Source organism: Bubalus kerabau, unplaced genomic scaffold, assembly GCF_029407905.1.
Source record: "Bubalus kerabau isolate K-KA32 ecotype Philippines breed swamp buffalo unplaced genomic scaffold, PCC_UOA_SB_1v2 scaffold_30, whole genome shotgun sequence".
Lineage (NCBI taxonomy): Eukaryota > Metazoa > Chordata > Mammalia > Artiodactyla > Bovidae > Bubalus > Bubalus kerabau.
The window spans coordinates 3,660,234-3,671,801 of NW_026577884.1; positions in this window are offsets into that span (position 1 = coordinate 3,660,234).

An 11,568-nucleotide genomic window follows, 5' to 3' on the forward strand; every position below is an offset into this window, starting at 1 on the left:
GAGAGTCCTTCTTTAACATGTCTTCAGGCCCAATTCCCCTACCATGACTCGAGAACAATGACGGGCTCCCTCTCACCACGTGCATAGAGACCTGACTGCCCTGGCACCACGTGAGAGGCTCACTGAGCTCCCATTCTTACTTTGTGAGAAAGCCCACACTAGCGCCACAGCTCGAGAAAACCTACGAGACGCCCCAGTCATCGGGAGATGAGGGCCTTCATTTCCTGCATTGTCTGGAGAGCAAACCCGTGTCCTCCCTCCAAACACCAGAGGAGGTTTGACTCCCTTTAAGCCACTCAGTGGGCTCCAAGACATACCCGTCTGACTCGAGAGGAGAGCAGAGTCCTTTGCTTCCCCTCGAGACGAGGCCTGACTCCAAGGCGAGTCTGGAATGCAACCCCGAGATTCCTGTCGCCCCTTGACATGAACATTAGGTCCTGCACACAAGCCTTGGTAGGGTCTCTTTTGCCTTCAGTGACTAGAGCGCACCTCCAGATCTTCCTCGAATCTCGAATGGAAGATAAGACTTTTGTGGGCCAACACAAGAGGAAGCATGAATTCGCTGTGGTAACTCAGATATCCCACCGCAACTCGAGAAAAACCAAGTGGTTCCCCAGTCATTCCAAGATGAGGCCCTTGCCCGCTGGAGCACCCCAAGAGAAGTCCCACGTTCCATTTTGAAGAGCGAAACGGTACTTGGAACGGTTTATGCGACCCCAAAAGTTACCCGACATACCTGTCTCACTTGAGGGAAACACCGAGGTTCCCAGCAGCACATCATCTGAGCCACTTCTCCCCTCCTGATCGCCACAGGAGGGTCGATTCCTCTGCTTTGTCTGGAAGGGTTTCATGACCTTCGCGGCACACTTCAGGATGAGGCCGGTTTCATGAGGAAATTCGAGACAACCCACGTGGGTGGTGCCAAATCCTGAACGACCTCGATTTCCCGGTCCGCTCTTCATAAGAACTCGATGCCCGGACAGCTCTTCGAAGGCAAACCTGTGGATGAAGACAAAAACGAAGGGTCACTGACACCCCCGTGCATGGTCTGGAAAAACCTGCAGATTCCACACACAGTTTTACAAGGGGCCTGAAACACCATGAACAACTCGAGAGGCAAGGGAGTTCCATTCCTCAGAAAAGACGTAGCCTGACTCTCCTGTCCCAACTCTGCAGGGACCCTGCGGTCGGAGTCCAAAATGGAGAGGAAGCCTGAGGTTCCTGCCTCCCCTCGAGGTGAGGCCCTCTTCCGTTGTGCCAGACCCAGCGGAGTCCCGAGGGGCCCCGCCACCTCCACAGGATCCCTCGCCTCTCAGAGGCACCCTGGGAAGTTCCCTAAGGTCCCCGGCAGAAGGCGAGGGACACGAGGGTTTCCCGCCGCCCCCCGAGAAAGACCTCGAGAGTCCTTCTTCAACGCGTCTCGAGGCCCTAGTCCCCTCCCGTGACTCGAGAGCCAGGACGCGCTCCCCCTCGCCACGCGCATGGAGACCTGACTTCCCTGGCGCCGCACGAGAGGCTTCCTGAGATCCTCGTCGTGCCTCGGGAGAAAACCCCCACGGGCGCCGCAGCTCGAGGAAACCCCTGAGACGGCCCCGTCCTCGCGAGCTGAGGGCCTTCTTTTCCTGCATGGCCTGGAGAGCAATCCCGGGTCCTCTCTCCAAACGGAAGAGGAGGCTGGACTCCCTTGAGTCCGCTCAGGGGGCTCCAAGAGACCCGCGTCGCGACTCGAGAGGAGAGCGGAGTCTTGGCTCCCCCTCGAGACGAGGCCTGACTCCCCTGGGGAGCCTGGAATGCAACCCCGAGATCCCTGCCTTCCCTGGAGAGGAATATTAGGTCCTGGACACACGCCTAGGTGAGGTCTCTTCAGCCCTGCAGTGACCCGAGCGCAACCCCCAGCTTTCCCTTGCAACTCGAGGGGAAGATTGGGCTTCCCAGGGCCAACCCAAGAGGGATCCTGAGATCCCCGTCGTAACTCGAGAATCCCGCCGCAACTCGAGAAAAACCATGTGGTTCCCACCTCATGGCAAGATGAGGCCCTTGCCCGCGACCGCGTCTCAAGGGAAGTCCCCTGTTCCCCCTTAATGGCGAAACGGTCCCTGACAGCCTTCCTGCGACCCCCAAAAGTTCCCCGACACGCCGGGTTCCCTCGAGGGGAACACCGAGGTTCCCGGCATCACCTCATCTGTGCCCCTTCTCCCCTCCTGATCGAGAAAGGAGGGTCTATTCCCCTGCTTTGTCTGCAAGGGGTTCCGACCTTCCCGACGCACCTCAGGATGAGTCCGGTCTCACTAGGAAATTCGAGACGTAGCCTGGTGGGTGGTGCCACATGCGGAAAGACCCCGATTTCCTGGTCCGCTCTTAATAAGAACACGATGCCCGGGCACCTCTTCGAAAGCAAACCTGTGGATGAATGCACAACACGAAGGAGTACTGACATCCCCATGCATAGTACGGAAAAACACGCAGATTCCAAACACAGATCGACAAGTGTCCTGTCATCCCTTGAAGAACTAGAGCCGCATGCGGAGTTCCGTTCCTCCACACAAGAGAAGGCCTGACTCTCCTTTCCCAACTCTGCAGGGACCGTGCGATCGGAGTCAGAAATGTAGATGAAACCTGACGTTCCTGCATCAACTCGAAATGAGGCCCTCTTCCATTGCGCCATACCCAGTGGAGTCCCGAGAGGCCCCTCCCAACTCCACAGTATCCCTGACTTCTCAGAGGCACCCTCAGAAGCTCTCTGCGGTCACTGGCACAAGTCGAGTGAACCCAGGGTTTCCTGCTGCATTCTGAGAAAGACCTCGAGAGTCCTTCTTTACCGCGTCTTGAGGCCCGATACCCTACCATGACTGGAGAGCAATGACGCATTTCCCTCGCCATGCCCATTGAAACCTAACTTCCCTGGCGCCACACGAGAGGCTCCCTGCGCTCCCCGTCCTACCTCATGAAAACCCCACACTGGCACCTCCGCTCGAGAAAACACATGAGACGCCCCCGTCATCGTAAGATGAGGGCCTTCTTTTCCTACATGACCTAGAGAGCAATCCCGAGTCCACTCTCCAAACTCCACTGGAGGCCTGTCTCCCTTTAGGCCACTCAGTAGCCTCCAAGAGATACACGTCGCTACTCTAGAGGAGAGCGGAGTCCGTTGCTTCCCCTCGAGCTGAGGCCTGACTACTTGGATGAGTCTGGAATGGGATCCCGAGATCCGTGTCGCCCCTGTAGAGGAAAACTCGGTCCTGGACACAAGTCTAAATGAGGCCTTTTTTGTCCTGCATTGACTCAAGTGCAATCCCCAGCTCTCCCTCGCAACTCGAATGGATGATTGGACTTCCCTGGGCCAACACAAGAGGAAGCCTGTATTTCCCGTTGTAATTCGAGAATCCCGCGGCAACTGGAGAAAAACAACGTGGCTCCTCCGTCATCGAAATATGAGGCCCCTGTCAGCTATAGCGTCTCCAGGGAAGTCCCATGTTCCGTCTTGAAGTGTGAAACGGTACTTGGCACCCTTGATGCGACCCCCAAATTTCCCTGACACCCCGGTCTCACTCGAGAAGAACATGGAGGTTCCCAGCACTGCTTCAGCTGAGCCTCTTCTCCCCTCCTGATGGCGACAGGAGGGTCGATTCCCCTGCTTTGTCTGGAAGGGGTTCCCAGACTTCCCGGCGAACCTCAGGATGAGGCCAGTCTCACGAGGGAATTTGGGACGTAGCCTCGTGTGTTGTGCCACATGCTGAAAGACCCCGATTTCCTGGTCCGCTATTGATAAGATCCCGATGCCCGGTCACCTCTTCGAAGGTAACCCTGTCGATGAAGGCACAAAACGAAGGGGCACTGACACCCCTGTGCATCGTCCCCCAAAACCGCAGGTTCCACATACAACTCGACAGGTGGCCTGTCATCCCGTGAACAACTCGAGAGGCAAGCGGAGTTCCATTACTCCACACAATACGAGGTCTGACTCTCCTGTCCCAACTCTGCAGGGACCCTGCTCTCCGAGTCAGAAATGGAGAGGAACCCTGATATTACTGCCTCAATCCGAGATTAGGTCCTCTTCAATTGCACCAGTCCCTGTGAAGTTCCGAGAAGCCCCTCTCAACTCCACAGTATCCCTGACTTCTCAGAGGAACCCCACTAAGCTCCCTGAGGTTATGGGCACAAGTCAAGGGAACCCACGGTTTCCTGCCACACCCCAAGAAAGACCTCGAGAGTTCTTCTTCGAAGCGTCTTGAGGCTCGATTCCCCTACCATGACTCGAGAGCAATGAGGCGCTCCCCCTCGCCACGTCCATGGAGACCTGACTTCCGTGGCACCACAGGAGTCTCCCTGAGCTCCCCGTCCTATCTTGTGAGAAACCCCAACCAGGCACTGCACCTTGAGAAAACCCACGAGATGCCCCGTCATCGCGAGATGAGGGCCTTCTTTTCCTGCATGGCCTAGAGAGCAATCCCGAGTCCTCTGTCCAAACTCCACAGGAGGCTTAACTCCATTTAGGCCATTCTTGGTCTCCAAGGGATACCCGTCGTGACTCGAGGGGAGAGCGGAGTCCATTCATTCCCTTCGAGACGAGGCCTGACTCCCCGGGTGAGTCTGGAATGCAACCCCGAGATCCCTGTCGCCCCTGGAGAGAAAAACTCGGTCCTGGACACAAATCTAGATGAGCTCTATTTTGCCCTGCAGTGACTCGAGAGCAATCTCCAGCTCTCACTTGCAACTCGAATGGAAGATTGGACTTCCCTGGGCCAAAACAAGAGGAAACCTGTATTCCCCGTCGTAACTCAAGAATCCGGCCGCAACTCGAGAAAAAACACGTGGGTCCCCCGTCAGCGCTAGATGAGGCCCTTGCCCACTACAGCGTCTCAAGAGAAGACCCAGGTTCCGTCTTGAAGTGCGAAACGGTACTTGGCACCCTTGATGTAACCCGAAAAGTTACCCGACTTACCAGTTTCACTCAAGGGGAGCACCGAGGTTCCCGGCACTACTTCATCTGAGCCCTTTCTCTCCTCCTGATCCCGAAAGGAGGGTCGATTCCCCTGCTTTGTCTGGAAACGGTTCCCGGACTTTCCTGCGTGCCTCAAGATGAGGCCGATCTCCCGAGGAAATTCGAGACGTAGCCTGGTGGGTGGTGCAACATGCTGAAAGACCCCGATTTCCCGGTCCGCACTTGAGGAGAACCCGATGCCCGGACACCTCTTCGAAGGCAACAATGTGGATGAAGGCACAACAGGAAGGAGCACTGACACCCCCGTGCATCTCCGAAAAACCCGCAGGTTCCACACACATCACGAAAAGTGGTGTCATCATTGAACAACTTGAGATGTAAGCGGAGTTCCATTCCTCCGCAGAACACGAGACCTGACACTTCTGAGCAAACTCAGCAGGGACCCTGCAATCTGAGTCAGATCCGGCTCCAGGAAGTCAGGAGCAGAACCCTGAGGTTCCTGCCTCAACTCGAGATGAGTCTCTCTTCCATTGCACCAAACCCAGAGGAGTCCCGAGAGGCCTCTCCCAAATCCACAGTATCCCTGATTTCTCAGAGGCACCCTGTGAAGCTCCCTGAGGTCACCGGCACAAGTCAAGGGAACCCAAGATTTCCTGCTGCAACCCTAGAAAGACATCGAGAGTCCTTTTTCAACCCGTCATGAGGCCCGATTCCCCTACCCTAACTGGAGAGCAATGACGCGCTCCCCCTTGCCCCGCCCATGGAGACCTGACTTCCCTGTTGCCACACGAGAGGCTACCTGAACTCCCCGTCGTACCTCGTGAGAAACCCCGCACTGGCGCCACAGCTCGAGAAAACCCACGAGACGCCCCCATCATCTCGAGATGTGGGCCTTCTTTTCCTGCATGGCCTGGAGAGCAATCCCGAGTCCTCTCTCCAAACTGAAGAGGAGGGTTGACTCCCTTTAGACCACTCAGTGGGCTCCAAGAGATATGCGTCGCAACTCGAGAGGAGAGCCGAGTCCTTTGCTTCCCCTCGAGACGAGGCCTAACTCCCCGGGTGAGTCTGTAATGCAAACCCGAGATCCCTGTCGCCCTTGGAGAGGATCATTGGGTCCTGAACACAAGGCTAGATGAGGTCGCTTTTGCCCTGCAGTAACTCGAGAGCACTCCCCAGCTTTCCCTCGCAACCCGAATGGAAGATGGACCTCCCTGGGCCAACACAAGAGGAAGCCTGAATTCCCAGTAGTAATTCGAGAATTCCGCCTCAACTCGAGAAAAACCACTTGATTCCCCCGTCATTGCAAGATGAGGGCCTTGCCTGCTCCAGCGTCTCAAGAGTAGTCCCACGTTCTGTCTTGAAGTGCAAAATGATATTTGGCACCCTTAATGCTACCCCAAAAGTTCCCCGACATACGGGTCGCACTCGAGGGGAACACCGAGGTTCCTGGCACCACTTCATCTGAGCCCCTTCTCCCCTCCTGATCGCGAAAGGAGGGTCGATTCCCCTGCTTTGTCTGCAAGGGGTTCCCGACCTTCTCCACGCACCTCAGATGAGGCTGTCTCGTGAGGAAATTCGAGACATAGCCTCGATGGTGGTGCCACATGCCGAAGGACCGCGATTTCCCGATCCGCTCTTGATAAGAACGCGATGCCCAGACACCTATAAGAAGATAGTGTGGATGAAGGCACAACACGATGGGGCACTGACAACCCCGTGCATCGTCCAGAAAAGACCGCAGGTTACTCTTACAGCTCAACAAGTGCCTGTCACCCAGTGAACAACTCGAGAGGCAAGCGGAGGTCCATTCCTGCACACAAGACGAGGCCTGACTCACCTCTCCCAACTCTGAAGTGACCCTGCGATCGGAGTCCGAAATGGAGAGGAACCCTGAGGTTCCTGACTCCACTCGAGATGAGGCCCTCTTCCATTACACCAAAAACAGTGGAGGCCCGAGAGGCCCCTCCCAAATCCACAGTATCCCGACTTCTCAGAGGCACCCTTAGAAGCTCCCTGAGGTCACCGGCACAAGTCGAGGGAACACAGGGTTTCCTGACGCAACCCGAGAAAGACCTCGAAAATCCTCCTTCAACGCGTCTTGAATACCGATTCCCCTACCATGACTCAAGAGCAATGACGCGTTCCCCCTCGCCACTCGCATGGAGACTTGACTTCCCTGGCGCCACACGAGAGGCTCCCTGAGCTCCCCGTCATACCTCGTGAGAAATCCCACACTGGCTCCCCAGCTCGAGAAAACCCTCGAGACGCCTCCGTCATCGCGAGATGAAGGCCTTCTTTTCCTGCATGGCCTAGAGAGCATCTCGAGGCCTCTCTTCAAACTCCACAGGAGGCCTGACTCCCTTTAGGCCACACTGTGGGCTCAAGAGATACCCGTTGGGACTCAAGAGGAGAGCGGAATTCTTTGCTTCCCCTATATACCAGGCCTGACTCCTCAGGTGAGTCTGGAATGCAACCCCGAGATCCCTGTCGCCCCTGGAGAGGAACATTAGGTCCTAGACACAAGCATAGATGAGGTCTCATTTGCCCTGAAGTGACTCGAGAGCAATCCCCTGCTCTCCCTCGCACCTCGAATGGAAGAATGGACTTCCCTAGGACAACACAAGAGGAAGCCTGAATTCCCCGTCGTAATTCGAAAATCCCGCCGCAACTCGAGAAAAACCACGTGGTTCCCTCGTCATCGCAAGATGAGGCCCTTGCCAGCTACAGCGTCTCAGGAGAAGCCCCACATTCCATCTTGAAGTTTAAAACGATAATTGGCAACCTTGATGTGACCACAAAAGTTCCCCGACACCCTGGTCTCACTCGAGGGGAACACCAAGGTTCGGTGCACCGCTTGTTCTGAGCCCCTTATCCCCTCCTGATCGCGACGGGAGGGTCGATTACCCTGCTTTGTCTGGAAGGGGTTCTGGACCTTCCCGGCGCACCTCAGGATGAGGCCGGTCTCACGAGGAAATTCGAGACGTAGCCTTGTGGTTGGTGCCACACGCCGAAAGACCCCGATTTCCGTGTCTGCTCTTGATAAGAACCCAATGCTAGGACACCTCTTCGAAGGCAATCCTGTGGACGAAGGCACAAAACGAAGGGGTCTGACTCCCTCGTGCATCGTTGCAAAAGCCCGCAAGTTCCACATACAGATCGACAAGTGGCTTGTCACCCCATGAACAACTCGAGAGGCAAGAGGAGTTCAATTCCTCCACACAAGACGAGGCCTGACTCTCCTGTCCCAACTCTGCATGGACACTGAGATCCGATTCAGAAATGGAGAGGAACACTGAGGTTCCTGCCTCAACTCGAGATAAGGCCCTCTTCTACTGCACCAAACCCAGTGGAGTTCGGAGCGGCCCCTCCCAACTGCACAGTATCCCTGACTTCTCAGAGGCACCCTGAGAAGCTCCCTGAGGTCACGGGCATAAGTCGAGGGAACCCAGGGTTTCCTGCCATAACCTGAGAAAAACCTCGAGAGTCCTTCTTCACGCGTCTTGATGCCCGATTCCCCTACCATGACTGGAGAAAAATGACGCGCTCCCCCTCGCCACGCGCATGAAGATCTGACTTCCCCGGCACCACATGAGAGGCTCCCTGAGCTCCCCATCGTACCTCGTGAGAAACCCCACACTGGCGCCGCAGCTCGAGAAAACCCACGAGACGCCCCTGTCATGGTGAAATGAGGGCCTTCTTTCCTGCATGACCTGAAGAGCAATCCCGAATCCTCTCTCCAAACTCCAAAGGAGGCTTGACTCCCTTTAGGTCACTCAGTGGGCTCCAAGAGATACCCGTCGATACTCAGGAGGAGAGCGGTGTCCTTTGCTTCCCCTCGAGATGAGGCCTGACTACGAGGGTGAGTCTGGAATGCAACCCTGGATCCCTGTCGCCCCTGGAGAGGAACCTTAGGTCCTGGACAAAAGCCTAGATGAGGTCTCTTTGGCCTTGCAGTGACTCAAGCGCAACCCCTAGCTTTCCCTTGCAACTCGAACAGAAGATTGGCCTTTCTGGGCCAACACAAGAGGAAGCCTGAATTTCCAGTCGTAATGCGAGAAACCCGCCGCAAATCGAGAAAAATCATGTGGTTCCCCGTATTGCAAGATGAGGCCCTTGCCCCCTACAGCATCTCAAGAGAAGTCTCACATTCCATCTTGAAGTGCAAAACAGTACTTGGCACCCTTGATGCGACCCCAAAAGTTCCCCTATATACCGATCTCACTAGAGGGGACACCGAAGTTCCCGGCACCACTTCATCTGAGGCCTTTCTCCTCTCCTGATCGCGACAGGAGGGTCGATTCCCATGCTTTGTCTGCAAGGGGTTCCCGACGTTCCCCTCGAACCTCCAGATGAGGCCGGTCTCATGAGGAAATTCGAAAAGTAGCCTCATGGTTGGTGCCACATGCTGAAAGATCCCGAATTCCCGGTCCACTCTAGATAAGAACCTGACGCCCGGACATCTCTTCGAAGGCAACCCTGTGGATGAAGGCACAACACGAAGGGACACTGACATCCCCATGCATCGTCTGGAAAAACCCGCCAATTCCACTCACAGCTCCAAATGTGGACTGTCACCCCGTGAACAACTCGAGAGGCAAGTGAAGTTGCATTCCTTCACACAAGACGAGGCCTTACTCTCCTGGCCCAACTCTTCAGGGACCCTGCGATCGGAGTCAGAAATGGAGAGGAACCCTGAGGTTCCTGCCTCAACTAGAGAAGAGGCCCTCTTCCATTGAACCAAACTCAGTGGTGTCCCGAGAGGCCCCTCCCAACACCACAGTATCCCTGAATTCTCAGAGGCTCCCTGAGAAGCTACCTGAGGTCACTGGCACAAGTCGAGGGAACCCAGAGTTTCCTGAAGTAACCCGAGAAAGACTTGGAGAGTCCTTTTTCAATGTCTCTTGATGCCCGATTCCCCTACCATGTCTCCAGAGCAAGGACGTGCTCCCCTCGCCACAAGCACGAAAACTGACTTCCCTAGTACCACACTAGAGGCTCCCTGAGTACCCCATCGTACCTCGTGAGAAAACCCACAGTGGCGCCGCAGTTCGAGAAAAACCACAAGATGCCCCCATCAAGGAGAGATGGGGGCCTTCTTTTCCTGCCTGACCTGGAGAGCAATCCCTGGTCCTCTCTCCAAACTTCACAGGAGGATTGACTCCCTTTAGGCCACTCAGTTGGGTCCAAGAAATACCCGGTGCGACTCGAGAGGAGAGCGGAGTCCTTTGCTTCCCTGGAGACGAGGCCTGACTCCCCGGGTGAGTTTGGAATGCAACCCCGAGATCCCTGTCGCCCCTGGAGTGGAACATTATGTCCTAGACACAAGCCTAGATGAGGTCTATTTTGCCCTACAGTGACTCGAGAGCAACCTTCATCTCTCCCTCACAATTTGAATGGAAGATTGGTCTTCCCAAGGTCAACACAAGAGGAAGTCTGAATTTCCCATCGTAATTCGAGAATTCAGCCTCAAGTCTTAAAAACCATGTGGTTCCCCCTTCATCGCAATATGAGGCCCTTGCCAGCTAGAATCTCAAGAGAAGTCCCACGTTCAATCTTAAAGTTCGAAATGCTACTTGGCATCCTTGATGCGACCCAAAAGTTCCCCAACATACCGGTCTCACTCCAGGGGAACACCGAAGTTCCCGGAGTCTCCACGGAAGTCCCATGTTCCGTCCTTAAGTGCAAAACGGTAATTGACAACCTTGATGCGACCGCAAAAGTTCGCCGACACACTGGGTTCCCTCGAGGGGAACACCGAGGGTCCCGGCACCACTTCATCTGAGCCCCTTCTCCCCTCCTGATCGCGACAGGAGAGTCGATTCCCCTGCTTTCTCTGGAAGGGGTTCCCGGCCTTCCTGGTGCACCTCAGGATGAGGCCGGTCTCAGGAGGAAATTCGAGACTAGCCATGTGTGAGGTGCCACGTGCCGAACAACCCCGATTTTCCGGTCTGCTCATGATAAGAACCCAATGCCCGGACACCTCTTCGAAGGCAACCCTGTGAGTGAAGACACAACACGAAGGGGCACTGACACCCCCGTGCATCATCCGGAAAAACCCGCAGAGTCTACACACAGCTCGACAAGGGGCCTGAGACTCCCGGAACAACTCGAGAGGCAACCAGAATTCCATTCCTCAGACAAGACGAGGCATGACTCTCCTGTCCCAACACTGCAGGGACCGTGCAGTCGGAGTCAGAATCGGAGAGGAAGCCTGAGGTTCCTGCCTCCCCTCGAGATGAGGCCCTCTTCCATTGCGCCGAACCCAGCAGAGTCCCGAGAGGCCCCGCCAACTCCACAGCATCCCTCACCTCTCAGAGGCACCATGGGAAGTTCCCTAAGGTCCCCTGCAGAAGTCGAGGGAAACGAGGGTTTCCCGCCGCCACCCGAGAAAGACCTCGAGAGTCCTTCTTCAACGCGTCTTGAGGCCCTAGTCGCTTCCCATGACTCGAGAGTGATGACCAGCTCCCCCTCGCCATGCGCATGGAGACATGAGTTCCCTGGCACCGCACAAGAGGCTCCCTGAGGTCCTCGTCATGCCTCGTGAGAAAACCCCCACGGGCGCTGCAGCCTGAGGAAACCCATGAAGACGCCCCCGTCATCGCGAGCTGAGGGCCTTCTTTTCCTGC